The sequence below is a fragment of the Oncorhynchus gorbuscha genome, linkage group LG16, assembly GCF_021184085.1.
Source record: "Oncorhynchus gorbuscha isolate QuinsamMale2020 ecotype Even-year linkage group LG16, OgorEven_v1.0, whole genome shotgun sequence".
NCBI classification, from domain to species: Eukaryota; Metazoa; Chordata; class Actinopteri; order Salmoniformes; family Salmonidae; genus Oncorhynchus; species Oncorhynchus gorbuscha.
In genome coordinates, this window is record NC_060188.1 from 10,825,884 (window position 1) to 10,851,173 (window position 25,290).

At 42.3% G+C, this 25,290-nt stretch overlaps 1 pseudogene; it reads left to right on the plus strand.

Moving 5' to 3' along the window:
* The first annotated feature begins 203 nt into the window (after positions 1-203).
* Positions 204-25,290, plus strand: part of LOC124000191 — a 55,222-nt pseudogene continuing 30,135 nt past the window's right edge.

Genomic DNA, 25,290 nt, shown 5'->3' on the forward strand with positions numbered 1-25,290 from the left:
ATGCCATTCCATTAGCTCCATTCTGGTAATTATTATGAGCCGTTCTCCCCTCTGCAGCCTCCTGTGGTTTGTTTGTATTGTGATTCAGTTGGTTTTAGAATGGTGGCCTTCCTAAATATGAATTTACCATTTGGTCTCCTCCCACTCCCCTGCTCTATATCATCCCATCTCTACAACGTGTCTGCAACATACCTGTCGTGGGCTTGGCTATATAGGCCTACACACAGCTACGTCGAGCTCTGTAAGCTTATTTAGGAAGCGCCGTGGTTGTGGGGGAGCGCAGCTCTAGCTCTAAATGCGGTGCAATTCCAGCAGTCAACTTCAAATTAAAAAATTAGATTTGAACTGTTATTGTCCTGACGTCGGACCTATTCGAGATTTGTTTTAGCCCCTTGCCAGAGAAGAGGGTTTTGTCTAGGAGGGATACGGCTTTTGTAAAAACGGACTTTTCATAGCATTTAGGAGAAGGGTTAGGTTTAGCTAAAATGCACCAAAAACTACTTTTGACGTCAATTTGACAAAAACTGTAATCCATCTAGACATGACCGGAGAAGAGGCGGGAGGGAGGGGGCAAGAGTGCGTAATGACGGATAAAGAGCATGAAGGAGGCGAAGGAAGAACTGGAAGAAGAAAATCCGACAAAGATCAGGTTTGGTTTTTAATATTCTAAACACGTGTCACGCAATTTCATTAAATAGGCCGTGTCTTTTTAGCATTATTTTATCCCCAATTAGCTGCTTTTGAGGCAGCGGTACTCTACCTGGGGTCCAAAAAGTGAACAAAACAACATATAAAATACAAAATATACATAAATATACACTGTATATATACAACCATATGTGGACACCTCTTCAAATGAGTGGATTCGGCTATTTCAGCCAGGTGTCTAAAATCGAGCACACAGCCATGCAACATTGGAAGTAGAATGGCTTTACTGAAGAGCTCAGTGACTTTCAATGCTGCACCTTTCCTAGTCAGTTCATAAAATTTCTGCCCTGCCAGAGCTGCCCAGCTTAAATGTAATTGCTGTTATTGTGAAGTGGACATGTCTAGGGGTAATAACTGCTCAGCTACGAAGTGGTAGGCCACACAAGCCCAATAATGTTTGTACCATGTTGTGTTGTCATGTGTTGCTGCCTTGCTACGTTGTTGTCTTAGGTTTCTCTTTACTTAGTGTTGTGTTGTCTCTCTTGTTGTACATTTACATTTACATTTAAGTCATTTAGCAGACGCTCTTATCCAGAGCGACTTACAAATTGGTGCATTCGTGTGTGTGTTTTGTCCTATATTTATATTGCACTTATTTTAATTTTATTTTTATCCCAGGCCCCGTCCCCTCAGGAGGCCTTTTGGTAGGCCATCATTGTGAATTAGAATTTGTACTTAACTGACTTGCCTAGTTAAATGTAAGTAAAAAAACAAATAATAATAAATAAAAAAGCTCACAGAATGGGATCGCCGAGTGCTGAAGAGCATAAAAATGGTCTGTTCTTGGCTGCAACACTCACTACCGAGTTCCAAACGGCCTCTGGAAGCCAAATCAGCACAATAACTGTTTTGTGGGGAGCTTCATGAAATTGCTTTCCATGGCCTAGCAGCCACACACAAGCCTAACTATGCCCCATGCACAATGTAAAGCTTGCCGCCATTGGACTCTGGAAACGTGTTTTGGCGGATGCCAAGAGAACGCTACCTGCCCGACTGCATACTGCCAACTGTAAACTTTGGTGGAGGAGGAATAATGATCTGGGGCTTTTTTTCATGGTTCTTGCGAGGCCCCTTAGTTCCAGTGAAGGGAAATCTTACAGCATACATTGATATTCTATAGTACAGTTTGGGGAAAGCCCTTTCCTGTTTCAGCATGACAATGCCCTGTGCACAAAGCAAGATCCATACAGAAATGGTTTGTTGAGATTGGTGTGGAAAAACTTGTATTTATTTAATTCTCCCCCAATTTTGTGGTATCCAATTGGTAGTTAGTCTTGTCTCATTGCTGCAACTCCCGTACGGATTAAGGAGTGTGAAGGTCGAGAGCCGTGCGTCCTCCGAAACCCAACCAAGCCGCACTGCTTCTTGACACAATGCTTAACCCAGAAGCCAGCCACACCAATGTGTCAGAGGAAACACGTACACTTGGCGACCGTGTCAGCGTGCATGCACCCGGCCCACCACAGGAGTCTCTAGAGCGTGATGGGACAAGGACAACCCTGCAGGCCAAACCCTCCCCTTATGGACGACGTTGGGCCAAATGTGCACCACCCCATGGGTTTCCCGGTCGCGGCCTGCTGCGGCAGAGCCTGGACTCAAACCAGGATGTCTAGTGGCACAGCCTTGGACCACTGCGCCACTCGGGAGGCTGTAGAAGAACTTGACTGGCCTGCACAGAGCCCTGATCTCAATCCCATTGAACACCATTGGGATGAGTTGGAACGCTGACTGCGAGCCAGGCCGAATCGCCCAACATCAGTGCCCGACCTGGCTCTCGTGGCTGAATGAAATTAAGTCCCCGCAGCAATGTTCCAGCTTCTAGTGGAAAGCCTTCCTAGAAGAGTGGAGGCTGTTATAGCAGCAAAGGGGGGGCCAACTCCATATTGATGCACATGACTTTGGAATGAGACTTTTGAGGCGCAGGTGTCCACATACTTTTGGTCATGTAGTGTACATTTCTAATTTCGTCATTCAGCAGACGCTCCCATCCAGAGCGACCAACAGCTAGTGCATTCTTCTTAAGATAGCTAGGCGAGACAACCACATATCACAGTTGTATCCCAAACACATATCACATAGGCTATTTAATACAAATGCAAAATGCATATAAATGTCTCTCTTCAGTCCCCGTTGTGCCATAAGGTGTTATTTTGTTTCTTTGGGTTTTGGCAAGCCAAAATCAGGTGTGAATGGTAGCCTACTGTTTTCTGTTTCTGTGTTCAATATTTCACTGAATGCAGAAAGTATAGTATTAACTGACTTTTATTATAGAATAAATAACGTTTATCGCAAAAGAAAAATCCATTTAGATGTAAAATTGCTCTAGCCTCTATGTCATTCCTCTCCATTTCGTGGTATTTCTTAATTTAACCAATTGCTCTCTTTTCTGTTGCTGAAATTCTGCAGGCTAAAGTGCTTACAGAACCGGTAAACTTGTAACTTAATCTAGTCTTACAGTTCCACCTAGCCTGTTGTACCCTAATCTTGATATAGCCTACATTCATCAATACCAGTATCTTTACATTCATCAATACCAGTAGCTTTACATTCATTAATACCAGTAGCTTTACATTCATCATTCCCTGTAACTTTACATTCATCAATGCCAGTAGCTTTACATTCATCAATACCAGTATCTTTACATTCATCAATACCAGTAGCTTTACATTCATTAATACCAGTAGCTTTACATTCATCATTCCCTGTAACTTTACATTCATCAATGCCAGTAGCTTTACATTCATCAATGCCAGTAGCTTTACATTCATCAATACCAGTAGCTTTACATTCATCAATACCAGTAGCTGTACATTCATCAATACCAGTAGCTTTACATTCATCAATACCAGTAGCTTTACATTCATCAATACCAGTAGCTTTACATTCATCAATACCAGTATCTTTACATTCATCAATACCAGTAGCTTTACATTCATCAATACCAGTAGCTTTACATTCATCATTCAACCTCATTCATCAATGCCAGTAGCTTTACATTCATCAATACCAGTAGCTTTACATTCATCATTCCCTGTAACCTTACATTCATCAATGCCAGTAGCTTTACATTCATCAATGCCAGTAGCTTTACATTCATCATTCCCTGTAGCTTTACATTCATCAATGCCAGTAGCTTTACATTCATCAATGCCAGTAGCTTTACATTCATCATTCCCTGTAGCTTTACATTCATCAATGCCAGTAGCTTTACATTCATCAATGCCAGTAGCCAGTAACTTCTCAGGAGACATGATGATATGATATGTGGTCCTCCCACTACAACTCAGAAAAGCATGCAGTTTAATATGCTACAGAGGACGTGATGATATCAATGCCAAACATATGCTATACATGGTCATGTTTTTAATGATATCAATGCCAAACATATGCTATACATGGTCATGTTTTTAATGATATCAATGCCAAACATATGCTATACATGGTCATGTTTTTAATGATATCAATGCCAAACATATGCTATACATGGTCATGTTTTTAATGATATCAATGCTAAACATATGCTATACATGGTCATGTTTTTAATGATATCAATGCCAAACATATGCTATACATGGTCATGTTTTTAATGATATCAATGCCAAACATATGCTATACATGGTCATGTTTTTAATGATATCAATGCCAAACATATGCTATACATGGTCATGTTTTTAATGATATCAATGCCAAACATATGCTATACATGGTCATGTTTTTAATGATATCAATGCCAAACATATGCTATACATGGTCATGTTTTTAATGATATCAATGCTAAACATATGCTATACATGGTCATGTTTTTAATGATATCAATGCCAAACATATGCTATACATGGTCATGTTTTTGATGGCCCTAAAATGTTTCAAGTTGACAGGTCATTGGAGTGGATTTACAAAGGATGTAAATGGACCCGTAAAATCGGACTTCCTGATTTATTGGTAACTCAGCCATCTCTTAAGGCGGCGTGATTTATCGGTAACTCAGCCATCTCTTAAGGCGGCGTGATTTATCGGTAACTCAGCCATCTCTTAAGGCCGCGTGATTTATCGGTAACTCAGCCATCTCTTAAGGCCGGCGTGATTTAGGGCTTCTAACCCCTTTTAAACATTACGTGTTTAAGCTACATACTTCTGGGTTGTACCATTTTTGAATTTGTCTATTTATTATACATCAGTTGGTAACAACCATTATGTGTTATTTAAAGGGGTTGAGCTAGAGCAGTTTTTGAGAGACAAAGGCGGACCCAGAAGGGGCCCTGAGCTGGTCTTTTTTTTTAAATGTACAAAAACGCCTGTAGATTAAGAATGGTTTGATCTTTTAATAGTTTGTAGCCATCTATGAAAAAGCTGAGACTCTCATGAACACGTGTAACATGTTTTGCTCTATGACGCTCACAAGCTACACAATAGTTGTTAGAAGGTAAGGGGTTCTTCGACATAGAATATCATAGGACATCCCGGGACATAGTGTCTATAATACATTAATAAGCTCACATAGTTGCTGTCACAAACTCCACACAGTTGTCACTAACTAGTTGGATATTAATTTCTAACTGAAGAAACAATTTCTGTACGATAGCATTCAAATAAATTCATTTTTACCAGGTTTTTGTGTTGGCGGACAATTTTTTTATATACATTTGTCAGTAAAACTCATGATTGCAACTGTTTGTCAAATTGTTTTGTGTTCTATGTGTAGTCCTGGTTGTCCTGAAAATACCATTTTAAAACAGTTCAGTTCATTGTGAGGCAAAATATAAGGTCTGGATATGCAGGTAAATGAAGGTCAGAATGATATTTTCTTTGCTTGGGTCTTGGGACTGATAGATTTTACCAATCCCTTTTAGCTTTTATCAAACTGTCAACTTTGATATTATTTGGTTCATGAGAATACGTTTTCAAAAATTTCCAAGATGGAGGAAAGTTTATCCTGACGGACCTTATGGGTCCTTGTGGCAAATGTATTCAACATGCGGAAACAGCCTACATACAAAGTTTATAGTCTCTAGGTCAAACGGGGCAACAGATATGAGGGTTCGTGAGACTGCTTACAACAGCGACCCCTGTAGGCCAATCGGTGCCATTATTTTGGACTAAGTTACTATGTCCTCTAGTTTCTGTGTGCCAAATTAGAAATAAAGTTAACAATCTATTCTTAAGTTATTTGACCATTTCAAGGAGAACTAAAAAAACACCTAAAATAGGCTACATTTCCATTTTTCACATGTCAATTCCAATGATTTAGTTAACACACCCTGTCCACTACCTAGCATCCGAAAGAAAATACGGTGTTGCGAATTGGGAATTCACAGAGCCATGCATTTTTGTCTTACCTGGTCCGTGAGAAGATTCTAGCTAGTGTATCCCTCTGACTGTTATTCGACTGTTGGATGTGGCTGTCCAGTTTATCAAGTCCCAGATTCCATCCAGCAGGCACCAAATTACTTTTTATGATTTAAAATAAAAATTCAAGTACAATTTGCTCTTTAGCGCCAACAGTTGACTACCTGATAGGCCAGTTCCAGAAGAACTGAGCGCACATTTCAGCACCCCAGGATGTCCATTTACTTTGCAGTCCCCCCTCATAGCAAATGGCTGACAAAACAATCCAAGCACTGGGCGCCACTAGCAGTGCCCCTGTGACAACAATTTTGGACCCCCTTGTGGCCCCCCTAGATGTGGAGTATGCAATTAAAAAAATTACATAACTAACATTTGAATTAGTTCTTTCTGTACATCTGTTATTAGACAGCGGCAACACGGAACATGGTATTTTGCCTGCTAATGCCTGCAATGCAGTGAAGAAAACGACATGACAACAATAACTTCTAATGTAACTTGCCCCTGTAACAGTACAACTGGCCCCAGTTTGGCCCCCCCAGTTGAAATAGTCTAGAACCACCACTGCTGGGCGCACAGACTGGGCACCCGGAGCTCCTGCTGGCAGAGTAGTAACTGAGCAGCTTGTTTTGTCTATACACATTTACTGCACTTTTAGGAGCATTTTAAACATAAGTGTGTTATATAATTCATTATTTATGAGAGGAACACTTTTCCATCAAAGAAAGTTCCTGTCAAACAGAAACATGGATCTTTTAGAACCTTTCTCCTATTTAGTTGCTCTTTCCATTACACGTGCCACAAGTTATTTTTGTGACAGTGTTTTTGTTGAATATACCTGGGTCATTGGAAACCTGCCTATTGAGAGAGGAAGGTATTTCTCTTGTCTAGTGATACCTTTAATCTTCTCCACTCATTTTCCTATACTGTACATATCATGGAAAAGCAAACACAAAACACGAAAACCTAAATACAATCATGAAACAAACACATTCTTCAGTAAAAATGCCCTCTAACATCTGCCTGAATTGCCCTAGAAGGACCAACTTTAAGGATGTTTGGAGATCATTCCACATGAGAGGCGCAAAAATACAAAAAGCAGATTAACCTAAATCGGTGGATTTAAAAAAAATGTATTTTTATTTCACCTTTATTTAACCAGGTAGGCCAGTTGAGAACAAGTTCTCATTTACAACTGCGACCTGGCCAAGATAAAGCAGTGCGACACAAACAACAACACCGAGTTACACATGGAATAAACAAGCGTACAGTCAATAACACAATAGAAACGTCTATATACAGTGTGTGCAAATGAAGTAAGATAAGGGAGGTAAGGCAATAAATAGGCCGTAGTGGTGAAATAATGACAATTTAGCAACTAAACACTGGAGTGATAGATGTGCAGAAGATGAATGTGCAAGTAGAGATACTGGGGTACAAAAAAACAATTTGGGGATGAGGTAGTTGGGTGGGCTATTTACAGATGGTCTATGTACAGGTGCAATGATCTGTAAGCTGCCCTGACAGATGATTGCCCATCTGTAAATAGCCCACCCACCCAATCTACCTACCTCATCCCTATATTGTTTTTATTTACTTTCTGCTATTTTGCACACCAGTATCTCTATTTGCACATCATCTGCTCATTTATCATTCCAGTATTAATCTGCTAAATTGTAATTACATCGCTACTATGGCCTATTTATTGCCTACCTCCTCACGCCATTTGCACACACTGTATATAGACTTTATTTCTTTCTATTGTGTTATTGACTGTACGCTTGTTTATTCCAAGTGTAACTCTGTTGTTCGTGTCGCACTGCTTTGCTTTATCTTGGCCAGGTCATAGTTGTAAATGAGAACATATTCCCAACTAGTTTACCTGGTAAAATAAAGGTGAAATAAAATAAATATATAAAAAATGTTTGAAGTAAGTGAGGGAGATATTAGTTTCCAGCTTCAGTGATTTTTGCAATTTGTTCCAGTCATTGGCACCAGAGAACTGGAAGGAAAGGCGGCCAAAGGGGGAATTGGCTTTGGGGGTAACCAGTAAAAAATATACCTGCTGGAGCGTGTGCTACAGGTGGGTGCTGCTATGGTGACCAGTGAACTGAGATAAGGCGGGCTTTACCTAGCAAAGACTTATAGATGACCTGGAGCCAGTGGGTTTGGTGACGAATATGAAGCGAGGGCCAGCCAACGAGAGCAAACAGGTTGCAGTGGTGGGTAGTATATGGGGCTTTGGTGACAAAACAGACGGCACTGTGATAGACTACATCCAGTTTGCTGAGTAGAGTGTTGGAGGCTATTTTGTAAATGACATTGCTGAAGTCAAGGATCGGTAGGATAGTCAGTTTTACGAGGGTATGTTTGCTTCGTTGCAAAATAAGAAGCCAATTCTAGATTTAATTTTTGGATTGGAGATGCTTAATGTGAGTCTGGAAGGGTATTGAAGGAATCTCAAAGTTTAGCCATTCCTGAGTCCGGGTTTGGTAACTTTTATAAGTCTGAAAGTTAACAATGAGGTAAGGTATGGCGTAAGCATATGCAAGAGGGCTTTATAGACAAAAAGAGCACAATGCTTCGCTCTGAGACTTCAAGGAGGGTCAGCCTACTTTCTGATACAAAATGCAGTGATAGGTTCAGTACACATCCCCCTTAATAAAATGCAATGCACTTTGATAAACTGCATCCAATTGCTTCAATACAGTGGCAGACATTCATAAGTGGGGACACAATGAGGTCTCCATCCAAAACATATACATAAATCATCAGATACATTTTTTAATTTGGAAAATAACATATACATGGTTTTACCTGCATTATTTTAAGAATGAACTTCAGTTCAACCAGGGCGTTCTCCAGGGCGATAAAGGCAGATTGAAGCTCTGACAGAGCCTTGGTGGCAATAGAATATACCACAGTGTCAATATGCATACAATTGTTTTTTTTGTTTTTGTTTTTTGAAAAGATTCGGACCAAGGATACTGTGGACACCCTTTGTTATGTCTAAACAACCTGATTGAACTCCATCAGTAAATATACTCTGTATTCTGTCCTTTTAAATGATTTTCAAACCAGCTACTGGTCAAGTCCAATTGATGAAAGCCTCTGAATAAGTAATGAGTGAGCCACAGTGTTGAAGCCATCATTAGACAGGTCAATAAACACGGACACAGTGTTTCTTATTATCCAAACCATTAAGAACATCATTTAAAACCTAGAGGTAGTGAAGATAGTGCTATGACCTGGTCTGAAACCTGACTGGCGTACATTTTAGAATATACAGTGCTTTCTGAAAGTATTCAGACTCCTTGACTTTTTCTACATTTTGTTATGTTGTAGCCTTATTCTAAAATTGATTAAGATGTTTTTTTTCCCTCAATCTACACACGCAATAATGACAAAGCCAAAACAGGTTTTTAGAAATGTTTGCTAATTTTATTAGAAATTAAAAACAGATATCAAATTGACATAAGTATTCAGACCCTTTACTCAGTCATTTGTTGAAGCACCTTTGGCAGCGATTACAGCATCGAGTCTTCTTGGGTATGACGCTACAAGCTTGGCACAACTGTATTTGGGGAGCATCGCAGATCCTCTCAAGCTCTGTCAGGTTGGATGGGGAGCATCGCTGCACAGCTATTTTCAGATCTCTCCAGAGATGTTCGTTCGAGTTCAAGTCCGGGCTCTGGCTGGGCCAATCAAGGACGTTCAGAGACTTGTCCCGAAGCCACTCTTGCATTGTCTTGGCTGTGTGCTTAGGGTCATCGTCCTGTTGGAAGGTGAACCTTCACCCCAGTTTTAGGTCCTGAGTGCTCTGGAGAAGGTTTTCATCAAGGATCTCTCTTGTACTTTCAGCTCTAGGAAGAGTCTTGGTGGTTCTTAACTTCTTCTATTTAAGAAAGATGGAGGCCACTGTGGTCTTGGGGATCTTCAATGCTGCAGAATTTTATTGGTAACTTTCCCCAGATCTGTGCCACGACACAATCCTATCTCGATGCTCTACAGACAATTCCTTCGACCTCATGGCTTGTTCTTTGCTCTGACATGCACTGTCAAATGTGGGACCTTATATAGATAGGTGTGTGTCTTTCCAAGTCGTGTCCAATCAAGTTGTAGAAACATCTCAAGGATGATCAATGGAAACAGGATGCACCTGAGCTGAATTTAGTGTCATAGCAAAGGGTCTGAATACTGATGTAAATAAGGTATTTGTTTTTTAAATAAATAGGATAAGGATAAGGCTAACGTAACAATGTGGAAAAAGTCAAGGAGTCTGATACTTTCCGAAGGTACTTTATTTCGTAGTTAAAAGGGATTTAAGTTGAATATTTACAAAGGATTCTATAATTTTTGCTGCTAGGCAAGATAATTTGAAATGGGGTGATAATCCAGATCCTGGGGATGATACCAGAAATAATTGTTAGGTTAAAATGGAGTGTTAAAGATTCTGCAATCAGATCAGCAGAAAGCTGCAGCAAGAAAGGATCAAGTAAATCAGCCGCTGTGGGTTTTATTTATTTTTTACATCAATCTTGCACAAGGTGTCTAGCACATCACAAGTCCAAAGCTGTTGTGATGAAAGCAAAGATTAACTAGAAGTTGACGGAACTGATTAAAAACATCAATTCTTGTTTATCTCAGTTATGATGCTAGAGTTTGACAGAACTTGCTTAAGAAGGGAAGTAGAGGAATTTCCACGCTTCAGTGCATTTACTGTTTTCCCAAATTTTAACAGATCACCAGTAGAGTCGGAGATAGAACTTAGGAAGCAGCAAGATTTAGCTTTCTTGATTGAGGTAGTACATCTCGTTCTCAATTGCATGAAAAGCTGCCAATCAGCTAGAGGGTCCGTTTTTCTAGCCCAGGCCTGATTTCTCATCATAACAAGATCTGAAAGTTTCAGAGAGAGACTAGCCATCTTAATGCACTTCCAGTACAGTATAACTTCTATATGCACTGAGCATGCTATGACAGGTACTAGGGTGTGGGTCAATGGGATATGAGTTCTGAATTGAATGCCAATCCGCTTTCAGCAGCTATTGCTAGTCAGGTTCTACCAGTTGGATTAGTCTACAGTTTGTTTACTTAACACTTACAGTATCCCACAGTCTCAGAAAAAAAGGTTGCACGTTGTACTTAAAGGGGTACAAATGCTTGTCACTGTAGTGGTACCCTGTAAAGTATGCCCACTGTACCATTAGTTATAGGTAGGAGAGAGTGGGCTAAGTTGACCCAAATAGTTAGTTGAGCCACCTCTTGTTTCTGGCAAACCGTCCATACACCAACTATGAAATCCTTCCATGGAGTATGTGAGGGAAGAAACAACATGGGAAAAGTGGTGAGCAAGTTGGGTCCAAAAAACAGGTTTTCATAGTTAAATTAATATATTGTGTTATAGGTTTAATGATGCTTGTATCTAAACCTAAGTACATTTAAAAAAAAGTACATCAGCAGGGGTTTATAAACTACAATGTGAGATCCTAAACCTATCATGAAAGTGTATCATGTTTGGGCTAATATAGTCAATATGTTTGCCTTGGCGTAAGTTAAGCATTTTGTCAGTTTTATGCAATGTATCATGCATTTAAACTATTCTTAAAGAGCAGACATCGTCATACCCAGTGTATACAAATGTAAAACCAGCACGTTTAGCCCCCCCAAGGAATTGAGAGAAGGGAAGAAGTCCATTCAGCAGCAGCAAGAGATGGAGAAAATAGACTGAATGGTACATTGACAAAAAAATAAAAGGACCACGTACCTGTGTGAAAGAGAGCTATGATAGAGTAGCAGAGGCACACAAGGTCTTATCTGATGACATGGAGTCTGAGCTTGATAAACATGTCAATCTCGCAAACCAGTTTTATGGAGTGAACTTGCCTACAAATCGGCACATCAAAACAACATCCCTGTCCCAGACAACTGCTCAAGAAATGGAAGGATACGTGATATTGAACAGAGATCTAATATATAAATGTAGGCATACATTTAAGATACACAATATATCACACCACCAATCCATTAATTAAACTTTGACCGACCAGCACCATCACCCACTGTCACAGAACACCATCACCCACTGTCACAGAACACCATCACCCACTTAACCCAAGGTGGCTCAACTTACCCTTTCCTTTATGCTCAACTTACCCCATAACCGGGGTCATTTTTTTCAAGAGACTACGTTTGACAAGCTATGTTTTCAAAACTGTTATGTTTACATGTATTGTGATTATTTCCAGGGAAAAACAACATCCGAAAATGAATGTAGTTACAGTGTCTTTGTTAGAAAGAATACTATATTTCTCTTGAAATAGTGATGCTGAATGTAAAAAATGTCTCAACTTACCCAACTCTCCCCTACATAATTATGACCAAGCAGTGTGACCTCAAAACATTCAATGGTGCACCTTAGGGGACAAGATAGTACCTTTTTATTATTAGTCCCTACCACGCTTTCCCCTCCTCTTAAAGCCTGTGGAACGTCTTGTCAGTAAGAGGTTAAAAGAAGGTGGAGTGTAGCCAAGCTGTTTCCCAACAAATCAAATCAAAGTTTATTTGACACATGCTTCATAAACAACATTGAAATGCTTACTTACAGGTCGTTTTCCAACAATGCAAATAGAAATAATGACACAAGGAATAAATACACAGTGAATAAAGAATAACAATAACGTGGCTATATACAAGAAGTACCAGTACTGAGTCGATGTGCAGGGGTACAAGGTAACTGAGGTAGCTACAGAATGTACAGTTGAAGTCGGAAGTTTACATACACCTTATCCAAATACATTTAAACTCAGGTTTTCACATTTCCTGACATTTAATCCCAGTGTTACATTCCCTGTCTTAGGTCAGTTAGGATCACCACTTTATTTTAAGAATGTGAAATGTCAGAATAATAGTAGAGTGATTTATTTCAGCTTTTATTTCTTTCATCACAGTCCCAGTGGGTCAGAAGTTTACATACACTCAATTGTTATTTGGTAGCATTGCCTTTAAATTGTTTAACTTGGGTCAAATGTTTTGGGTAGCCTTCCACAAGCTTCACACAATAAGTTGGGTGAATTTTGGCCCATTCTTCCTGACAGAACTGGTGTAACTGAGTCAGGTTTGTAGACCTCCTTGCTTTCACACACTTTTTCAGTTCTGCCAACATATTTTCTATAGGTTTGAGGTCAGGGCTTTGTGATAGGCCACTCCAATACCTTGACTTTGTTGGCCTTAGGCGATTTTGCCATAAATTTGGAAGCTTGCTTGGGGTCCATTTGGAAGACTTATTTGCGACCAAGATTTAACTTCCTGACTGATTTCTTGAGATGTTACTTCAATATATACAAAATTTCCCTCTCTCATGATGCCATCTATTTTGTGAAGTGCACCAGTCTCTCCTGCAGCAAAGCACCCCCCACAACATGATGCTGCCACCCCCATGCTTCACGATTGGGATGATGTTCTTCGGCTTGCAAGCCTCCCCCATTTTCCTCCAAACATAATGATGGTCATTATGACCAAACAGTTCTATTTTTGTCTCATCAGACCAGATTATATTTCTCCAAAAATTATGATCCTTGTCCCCATGCGGTATGACGGCTGTGTGGTCCCATGGAGTTTATACTTGCTAACTATTGTTTGTACAGATGAGCGTGGTACCTTCAGGTGTTTGGAAATTGCTCCCATGGATGAACCAGATTCGTGGAGGTCTACAATTTTTTTCTGAGGTCTTGGCTGATTTCTTTCGATTTTTCCCATGATGTCAAGCAAAGAGGCACTGAGTGTGAAGGTAGGCCTTGAAAAACATTCACAGGTACACCTCCAATTGACTCAAATTATGTCAATTAGCCTATCAGAAGATTCTAAGGCCATGACATCATTATCTGGAACTCAACTTAGTGTATGTAAACTTCTGACCCACAGGAATTGTGATACAGTGAATTACAAGTTAAATAATATGTCTGTAAACAATTGTTGGAAAAATTAGTTGTCATGCACAAAAGTAGATGTCATAACGGACTTGCCAAAACTATAGTTTGTTAACAAGAAATTTGTGGAGGCCCAATGCACTACTGTATTGTTGTAATTTTTTTCTTCAGAATTTCAGGGGGTGTTGCTGCACCCTCAGAACCCCTAATTCCCATGGCTATGAACGAAAGTGGAGAGTTGACTCCGAAAGCCAATCATTTTCACATGTGCCCACTTTGGGTTGTGTCATTTTCAACCAAATGATATACAAAATTTATTCAAAACGATATTAAATCAAATCAAATGTATTTATATAGCCCTTCGTACATCAGCTGATATCTCAAAGTGCTGTACAGAAACCCAGCCTAAAACCCCAAACAGCAAGCAATGCAGGTGTAGAAACACGGTTGCTAGGAAAAACTCCCTAGAAAGGCCAAAACCTAGGAAGAAACCTAGGGAGGAACCAGGCTATGTGGGGTGGCCAGTCCTCTTCTGGCTGTGCCGGGTGGAGATTATAACAGAACATGGCCAAGATGTTCAAATGTTCATAAATGACCAGCATCGTCGAATAATAATAAGGCAGAACAGTTGAAACTGGAGCAGAAGCATGGCCAGGTGGACTGGGGACAGCAAGGAGTCATCATGTCAGGTAGTCCTGGGGCATGGTCCTAGGGCTCAGGTCCTCCGAGAGAAAGAGAGAATTAGAGAGAAGGAGAGAATTAGATAACGCACACTTATATTCACACAGGACACCGAATAGGACAGGAGAAGTACTCCAGATATAACAAACTGACCCTAGCCCCCCGACACATAAACTACTGCAGCATAAATACTGGAGGCTGAAACAGGAGGGGTCAGGAGACACTGTGGCCCCATCCGAGGACAGGGCCAAACAGGAAGGATATAACCCCACCCACTTTACCAAAGCACAGCCCCCACACCACTAGAGGGATATCTTCAACCACCAATTTACCAGCCTGAGACAAGGCTGAGTATAGCCCACAAAGATCTCCGCCATGGCACAACCCAAGGGGGGGCACCAACCCAGACAGGATGACCACATCAGTGAATCGACCCACTCAGGTGACGCACCCCTTCCAGGGACGGCATGAGAGAGCCCCAGTAAGCCAGTGACTCAGCCCCTGTAATAGGGTTAGAGGCAGAGAATCCCAGAGGAAAGAGGGGAACCGGCCAGGCAGAGACAGCAAGGGTGGTTCGTTGCTCCAGAGCCTTTCCGTTCACCTTCCCACTCCTGGGCCAGACTACACTCAATCATATGACCCACTGAAGAGATGAGTCTTCAGTAAAGACTTAAAGGTTAAGACCGAGTTTGCGTCTCTGACATGGGTAGGCAGACCATTCCATAAAAATGGAGCTCTATAGGAGAAAGCCCTGCCTCCAGCTGTTTGCTTAGAAATTCTAGGGACAATTAGGAGGCCTGCGTCTTGTGACCGTAGCGTCGTGTAGGTATGTACGGCAGGACCAAATCAGAGAGATAGGTAGGAGCAAGCCCATGTAATGCTTTGTAGGTTAGCAGTAAAACCTTGAAATCAGCCCTTGCTTTGACAGGAAGCCAGTGTAGGGAGGCTAGCACTGGAGTAATATGATCAATTTTTTTTGGTTCTAGTCAGGATTGTAGCAGCCGTATTTAGCACTAACTGAAGTTTATTTAGTGCTTTATCCTGGTAGCCGGAAAGTAGAGCATTGCAGTAGTTTAACCTAGAAGTGACAAAAGCATGGATTCATTTTTCTGCATCATTTTTGGACAGAAAGTTTCTGATTTTTGCAATGTTACGTAGATGGAAAAAAAGCTGACCTTGAAATGGTCTTGATATGTTCTTCAAAATAGAGATCAGGTTCCAGAGTAGCGCCGAGGTCCTTCACACTTTTATTTGAGACGACTGTACAACCATTAAGATTAATTGTCAGATTCAACAGAAGATCTGTTTGTTTCTTGGGACCTAGAACAACAACAACATATAGAATGCCAACAATGCACCGTAAATGATCTTAATCTGGATCATTTGTGCTTCTCACAGCCAATTAGCCAACAGCCACTGGTAGTCAGCGTTCCACTCATACCTACCTTTCCAATATGAACTTCCCCAGACTCTTGAGAACAATGCGACTGAGGCCTGGAAGCAGAGACTACTTTATTACAGGTGTTCATTTCCTATGATAAAATCCCATGATTTGTTAATGTGTTTGGACTAAACAGCTAGCGCGACAGCTACAATAACTTCAGAAAAATACGATTTCAGCTAACAAGAGAAGTATCAAACAAAATAACTGCATTATGGCATTTACACAAACTATTTACATAGAAAATTGGGTACATTTGTGGACAAAATTCTAACTTAATCAACCTTTAATTTAACACTGAAACGTGTGGACCCATATTATAGACAATGGAACAGTGTTATAAACTGGGTAGTTTGGGTCCTTGATGCTAATTTGTCTGAAAGCCATGCTATATCAGACAATATACCATGGGTTTGACACACAATTACTTGTTTACTGTTCTAATTGTGTTGGTAAATGGTTTATAATCGCAAAAAGGCACCTTGGGAGTTTGTGGTGAATTGCCAATATACCACAGCTAAAGGCTGTATCCAGGCACTCTTTGTTGCGTCGTGCCTAAGAGCCGTGGTATATTGGACATACAGTGGGGAGAACAAGTATTTGATACACTGCCGATTTTGCAGGTTTTCCTACTTACAAAGCATGTAGAGGTCTGTCATTTTTATCATGGGTACACTTCAACTGTGAGAGACGGAATCTAAAACAAAAATCCAGAAAATCTTACGGATCAACCTGCATTCAGAATGACAGTCAGGGTTAGGAACCTTGGTAAAAACATATCTATTTTTGTCCTTACTGATATTAGCCCATGCATTGAATAACAGATTTACTACATGGAACAACAGATATTCCCCCAAAAATATAAAGGAAGTTTATTCTGAAGTGTCTGTCTTATCTGATAGATATACATTTATAAGAAAGATCAGATATACATTTATAAGAAAGATCCGGAAACATTTTTTTAACATGTATTTAACCCCATGTTTTTGGCACTAAACAGTCCCTATATATGTATATGTGGCCCAAACCGTTCAGACGCTACAGACAGAAGTTGGCAGATCGGCTGTACCGACTTCAGTCCCAAGACACATGTGGGTCGTAGAACAGAGCACATTGTGTTTGTGAGAGTCTCATCTTTCCATAGAGGGGTTGCTACAGACCGATTTTCAGGAAGTCTCATGGTCAGACACCGCAATAGCACTGTCACTTTTCACCACAGATGCGGAGGTGCGACACAGCTTAAACCGACAGATGTTTATGGAGATTTTTGTGTTATGCTAATCCTTAGCAGCCCTTGCACAAAAACATGTCCATGTAGTCCACACACACACTTTCATACAATGTGTATGATGACTTGGCTTTTTACTAATTGCTACTATACATCCAGTTTCACATAAAATTCAACATCTGTAGCCGAGATAGTTACTCTTAATCAACTCTTCCTCTCCCAGAGCTGGATCCCCAACATCATCAGGAAGCGAGTATGCACCACATTCCTAGAGGACTCTTTAAGGTACAGCCTTTCTCTGGGTCACTGAGTTGTCCCTTTATCTGACACAATATAGTTACAGTTACAATGCAAAATGTGTCTGGTCTATGCAAAGCAAATGTTGTGTGTGTGTTGTTTGTGTGTGTGTGTCTCTCTCCCTGTCAGCAATGGGGCATTGTGTCAGTGTGGGGGCATGCGGGAAACTCACGGCTCCAATGCTACGGGAGACTATTTCGGAGCCGCCATCGTCAGCCAGTGGGACAGTTCCCAGCACTCCTCAGAGTACCCCACCGACGCCTTCGGAGAGGAATTCACCGGGACAAGACATGATAATAAATGACAAGATCTACCCGTCGTTCTATGCGGATGGCGAGAGCAATCAAAGAGTCCAGGCATCTGATGGAACCTCCCGAGAGAATCTCATCCTTATACTGCGAGTCAGGGGCTGGCAGGAGACACAGCCATGTAAGTAACACACACATGTAAGAGCATGCACATACCAACATATGCACACATGTAAGAGCATGCACATACCAACATATGCACACATGTAAGAGCATGCACATACCAACATATGCACACATGTAAGAGCATGCACATACTAACATATGCACACATGTGCATGCATACACTTGCACATATGCAAGCACACACACACTCATGCAAAGGCAAACTAACACACACACACACTTGTTGATGATCTCATGGAGGACGGTGTGTTTATTCATCCGTGTCCCGCACTCAATCAATCAGCCCAGGGTATTACTAAGGTATACATAACATTAGGACACACACATGGTGTGTGACTGGCTGATTCATGAATTAGGTAGTTGGCTTAGTGCCCATCAACTCATAACTATCAATTGACTCAGCTATGTTACCACATGATCCTACTGAGAGATTGAGTTACTGCTAATCTCAAGATGCTATATGTTATGAAATGAATAGGTCACATAGCCATTCATTGACACTAAATTACAAATGTGTGAATGTAGTTCATTTCAGTCTTTTGCTCATCTACATCAGGTCTGGTTGGGCTGTATGTTGCAGAACGTCTGTCTGGCGTTCTATGGAACCATGGTGGGCGGAATGTTCTCACCTATACTGATATCTCTTCACTTTCGATTAGCTACACCATATCGGCAAAACAAGCAACTAGCAAGCAGCACTTTATGTAGCCTCTTGAGCATCATAACCTTGTGTGGCGATACTCATTGACCCTTCCCCACCCTCTTCTCCTTTTCTCTTCCTATTGGTCAGTTCTTGCGACTGTCATGCGACACCCCACCTCAGATCGTGTACAGTCTGATGACAGCCCACTGGGGGTTGCCCTCCCCCAACCTGGTGGTTTCTGTTGTGGGGAGTGGGGGGTGCGAGAAGGTCAAGCCCTGGGTCAGGGAGGTGCTGAGACAGGGGCTGGTCAAGGCGGCACAGAGCACCGGTGAGACAGACACACACACACACATACACACAAACAGACATACCATGGTGTGCTGTGATTGAGGCTGGTCAGAGCACAGCTGAGGACAACGTCCACTCTGTTTCATCTATTTGTTTAAAATATAATTAATTCATACACTCTTAGAAGTAAAGGAGCCTGGAAGAACCTTTTGGGATTCAAAAACTTGCCACACAGAGGGAACCTTTCCAGTTCAAAAAGGCTTATTGAGGAACCCCTGTGTAACGGTTCAAACTGGAAACTTTTTGTAATGGGAGGGGTACAATTAGAATCTTTTAAAATCTATATTGTAGAGGTGGCAGCCTATTAAAAGATTGGAGGTGTGGCTTATTGGGGCCGTGGCTTTCAGATAGTTATTTTTGGCCACCTGTTTGAATAAATGTCATTATTTGTACACTGAAAATGGACATTTTCCTTAAATGCTTCTTGATGATCCCCATCGGGATAAGACCCCTCTATGCAGGAGAGGAGATGGATGATGAGGCGCAAGACGACAGATCATCTTTCGTCCTTAGCGGGCATTGATAGTGGACGACAAATATTCACTGCTCGATGTCTGCAAATGGGCAGCGGCCAGACTTAACATTGAGTGGCCCGAACCCGTGGGGGACTGAGACGCAGAGGGGGACTTTTACGATGGGAGGCGTCTCCCCTCTCGTGCTGTCCCGGGCAGCAGCTCTGGTAGCACTTTATTTGGATAGTCCGTCTGTAGAGGCTCTACAGGCTATCAGTAACATTTCAACTAATCCTAGCTCTAATCCTAACTTTAGCCCTTATCCTAACCTTAAACTTAACCCTTACCCTAATCTGTATTCTATACCTAACCTTAGCAAGCAGTTGCTTATCAACAGTTTGTTGATAGTATGACCATCTGTAGAAAATCCGGAGTATGCAAATAAAGTGTGACCGCAGCTCCTCCCGGCTGTCCCAGCCTACTTGCCGGAACCCTGGGTCAATCCCCTTACCTCCAGGGTCCAAACCAGGCATTTTTCCTACATGGAGGTCAAGGACTTGGAGGACCTGGGTATTTGAGCTTTCACTGGCCAGCCACCTCAACCCCAATGCCATCACAGAGCTCAGCCTCCGTGCCTCTAGAGGCGCCATCCAATGCTGTGGCCGCATCATGAATCTTGCTGTGGTAGGAAAAAGAGCCTTGTTTCTCAACCGGTCCGTTCTATCCGACAAGGACAAAGAAGACTTCCTTGAAACTCTAGTAGTGCCTAAGGTACTGTTTGAGCCTTCTGTTGCCACCATGCAGCAGAAGTACAAACTCCGCAAGAAGGAAAGTCAAGCCTTTATTAACTTTTGTCTGCCCTGTAGACCCGGAAACTGTGGCAATCCGGGCTAGCCCTCCACCAACCAAGGTGGGGAATGGGGAAGCCCCCAGCGACACAGCATGTGACACTGGGGCAAACGGCCATCCCCTGCAGCCACATCCAAGTCCCACCCCTCTGGTTCTCCTGCCAGGGAGAAGGGGTGTCAGACTTATGGGTACGCTCCCTGCGGAAGAGAGGGGCAGTCAACGAGGCATTCGGTTCCCTGCACTGTTCCTTCTTGGGTGGAGCACAGACTCTGTGGTCCACCCAAGGGAGATCACTCTACCTCCGGGTGCCCTCCGTGCCACAGCTGTCCCCTCCACTCGTTTGTTTTCAGCTGAGGCAGGAAGACAAATTTGCTTCAAAGCACTGTCACCAGTTCCCAGTGTCACTACACTCTCTTTCAATAAAACACCTGTCACAACCAGGCATCTTGCCAAGGAAACAGAGCAAAAATACAATGCACCACTGGTGAGCGAGAGTCAGCCTCCCTGTTGGCTACTCGCCGAGAGAGTAGAAAACTGGCGTGCATGTGCAGTCAAGCCTTGAATCCTATCCACAGTTACCAAGGGCTACAGACTGCAGTTTGCAATGAGACCTCCTGCCTTCAACGGCATTCTGGAAAGGTATACCGAAACTTCTGTACTGTTTTTATAATAGAACATGGTACTAGAATTTTTCTAAACCTTTGGTACTTCTGTCAAATGTCTCTTGTCGTCTACTGATTGAGAGAGTATCAAGTCTCTCTAGCAGTGCTGCCAATGTCCCCTTATAGGGTAAGCGCATTGTGCCTGCTCCACTTAGTCATTGCTAGCACAAGCCTGTCCCAAGGAACCATTGCACTGTGGTACATTAACAGAAAAAGGTTGGGAACCACTGATTTAGAGTTAATGTAACTTTAGTTGTTCTACAAATGTTGGTCTATATGTTTAGATTTTTAATACATTGCAAGGCTGCATGATGCGACTCTAATGATGATTTGAAGGCTTTACACACTTCGTCATTCTCTCATTCACAATTTGAGAAGCACTTGATAATGCCCCTAATATCCCCGCGGCAGCCCCTTTGTGTGGCCATAATGCACCCTAAAAAAATCTATGCCTTTTGCAGACCTCCTCCCTGAGGCTCTCCATCATGTAATTGGGTCTTTCTCATAGGCTACAAGTGAATACAGACGCATCGGGGACATAACTGGGCGTGTCCTTATCCAATTCCGAGGTGCATATTGAAGATATTGGAAGAACTGTCCACATTTAATTTTCATCAGCCAAGGAGATGAGTAGACCTAATGAACAGCGAAACGCATGAGCCTGTCAATCTACTATCCCCCATGGTACTGTGTGAGAAATAAATATTCCAAACATAGTCTGGGACAGTTGTGGGATGCGATAGATCCCAAGTCAATACAACCATTAGCATCAACAAAAACTTTTTTATGCAATGAGTCTGACGCAACAGATCAGAACGTTTAGCGTAAAATGTTGCTAAACTATTCCGCTATTTCTTCACATTATAAACACAGCAATGCGCACGCAGCAGTAGGCTATAAACATAAATGTTCTGTTAGCGAAAAACACCATTGTCAAAAGTGACTGCAAATGCAATTGTGCATGTAATGCTTTGATTATAAAGGTGCATTTTTATGGTGAAAATGATCTTCCACAAACTTGAAACTCACGCAGTGCTTAGGTATGCCAGTTAGGCTCTACACCCCTTGGAAAGTGGATTCATGTGCTTCATTTTAAGGAGTTATTTGGGCACTTTAGTTGTGATACAAACGTTGTCAAAACATTATAGGCCTGTGGGCTAAGCTACATGAGGTGTGTGATTCTGATTTAAAAAATATAGGTTTCTTGCCTTACGCTGGTCATCATTCACAAGTGATAATATAGAATTCACAAGTGATTGGCTAATATTGTCACCCATCAGATTATTCTTGATTTAATCTTGTCTTTATATATACTAAATAATAAACTCAGCAAAAAAGAAACGTCCTCTCACTGTCAACTGTGTTTATTTTCAGCAACTTAACATGTATGAACATAACAAGATTCAACAGCTGAGACATAAACTGAACAAGTTCCACAGACATGTGACTAACAGAAATTGAATAATGTGTCCCTGAACAAAGGGGGGTTAAAATCAAAAGTAACAGTCAGTGTCTGGTGTGGCCACCAGCTGCATTAAGTACTGCAGTGCATCTCCTCCTCATAGACTGCACCAGATTTGCCAGTCCTTGCTGTGAGATGTTACCCCACCATTCCACCAAGGCACCTGCGAGTTCCCGGACATTTCTGGAGGGAATGGCCCTAGCCCTCACCCTCCGATCCAACAGGTCCCAGATGTACTCAATGGGATTGAGATCCGGGCTCTTCACTGGCCATGGCAGAACACTGACATTCCTGTCTTGCAGGAAATCACGCACAGAACAAGCAGTGTGGCTGGTGGCATTGTCATGCTGGAGGGTCGTGTCAGGATGAGCCTGCAGCAAGGATACCACATGAGGGAAGATGTCTTCCCTGTAACGCACAGCGTTGAGATTGCCTGCAATGACACCAAGCTCAGTCCGATGATGCTGTGACACACCGCTCCAGACCATGACGGACCCTCCAAATTGATCCCGCTCCAGAGTACAGGCCTCGGTGTAATGCTCATTCCTTCAACGATAAGATATAAGTGAATCCGACCATCACTACTGATGAGACAAAACTGCGACTCGTCAGTGAAGAGCACTTTTTGCCAGTCCTGTCTGATCCAGCAACGGTTGGATTGTGCCCATAGGCGACCTTGTTGCTGGTGATGTCTGGTGAGGACCTGCAATACAACAGGCCTACAAGCCCTCATTCCAGCCTCGCTCAGCCTATTGCGGACAGTCTGAGCACTGATGGAGGGATTGTGCGTTCCTGTTGTAACTCGGGCAGTTGTTGTTGCCATCCTGTACCTGTCCCCCAGGTGTGGTGTTCGAATGTACCGATCCTGTGCAGGTGTTGTTACACGTGGTCTTCCACTGCGAGGACGGTCAGCTGTCTGTCCTGTCTCCCTGTAGCACTGTCTTAGGCGTCTCACAGTACGGACATTGCAATTTATTGCCCTGGCCACATCTGCAGTCCTCATGCCTCCTTGCACCATGCCTAAGGCACATTCACTAAGATGAGCTGGGACCCTGGGCATCTTTATTTGGTGTTTTCAGAGTCAGTAGAAAGGCCTCTTTAGTGTCCTAAGTTTTCATAACTGTGACCTTAATTGCCTACCGTCTGTAAGCTGTTGGTGTCTTAACGACCGTTCCACAGGTGCATGTTCATTAATTGTTTATGGTTTATTGAACAAGTTGGGAAAACAGTGTTTAAACCCTTTACAAAGAAGATCTGTGAAGTTATTTGGATTTTTACGAATTATCTTTGAAAGACAGGGTCCTGAAAAAGGGACGTTTATTTTTTTGATGTGTTTCTATGTGTGAAATTCAATTTGATTCAGAATGGTCCATTATTATGCACCTGTATTGAAGCAAGGGAAAAAATACATGTGATCTCTGCACTTAAATAGCGAATGGAGGACACTTTTCATGTGGTTGCCAGCCAGGTTAAGCTATAATCCTGTTGTAAAGATAAGCAATGTGCTTAATATTAGGAAAGTTGATAAATAAATATAGTCGGCCTATCTTATAGAAAGCTGATGGGATTCTCTTTTTAATGGAGGCAGTTTTGGTCTCATGGGCTCTCATGTAGTGTTTGATTATATTTTTGATTACATTTGCATTGATGTCAGTGATTAGAGGGACAGAGGGGCATCGAAGCTTGGAGAAGCCTAATTACCGTGACAAAACGGTCACGTGGAATTTGACTGCCGTCGTGACTTGTGACCGCCGGTGTGGCGGTAATACAGTCACCACAACAGCCCTACTCCCCACTCCAGCCAGAGTGAGGGAAGGAGGCGTATCCCTTATCCCGGTAGCCTCTCGATGGCCAGGCAAGCTCTGGCTAGCAGAGATCATTCTTATGCTTTGCAACGAGCCCTGGAAACTCCCATTACGCACGGATCTCCTGACCCAGGGAAAAAGAGAAATGTATCAACCTTACCCATAGACCATAGCCCTCTGGGCCTGGCCCATGAGAGGCTAAATCTGGTCATGACAGGCCTGCCTCTCAGAGTAATTGAGACCAGAGACCCTTCTACAGGCTCACTGTATGAACATTAGTGGTGTGTTTTTGAGAAGTAATGTGCCCAAAAACAGAATTCCTTACAAACCCACATAAAAAAATGGCAGTACATCCAACCAGCCTCCCAACTACAGACCACGTGTAAACACGGCAGATTCTGCAGGATTGTCTGAGACCAGCCACCCGGACAGCTGATGAAACTGTGGGTTTCCACAACTGAAAACTTTCTGCATAAACTGTCAGAAACCGTCTCGGAGAAGCTCATCGTCATGCTCGTCTTCCTCACCAAGGTCTTGACCTGACTGAAGTTTGGCATTGTAACTGACTTCAGTTGGCAAATGCCTACCTTCGATGGCCACTAGCATGCTGGTGAAGTGTGCTCTTCACGGATGAATTCCGGTTTTAACTGTACTGGGCAGATGGCAGATGGCATGTATGGCACGTGTGGGCGAGCGGTTTGCTGATGTCAACATTGTGAACAGAGTGCCCCGTGGTGGCTGTGGGGTTATGGTAGGGGCAGGCATAAGCTACGGACAATGAACATGATTGCATTTGATCAATGTCAACTGTAATGCACAGAGATACTGTGAGGAGATCCTCAGGCCCATTGTCATGTCATTCATCCGCCGCCACCATCTCATGTTTTAGCATGATAATGCACAGTACCATGTTGCAAGGATCTGTACCCAATTCCTGGAAGCTGAAAATGTCCCAGTTCTTCCATGGCCTGCATTCTCACCAGACATGTCACCCATTGAGCACATTTGGGAT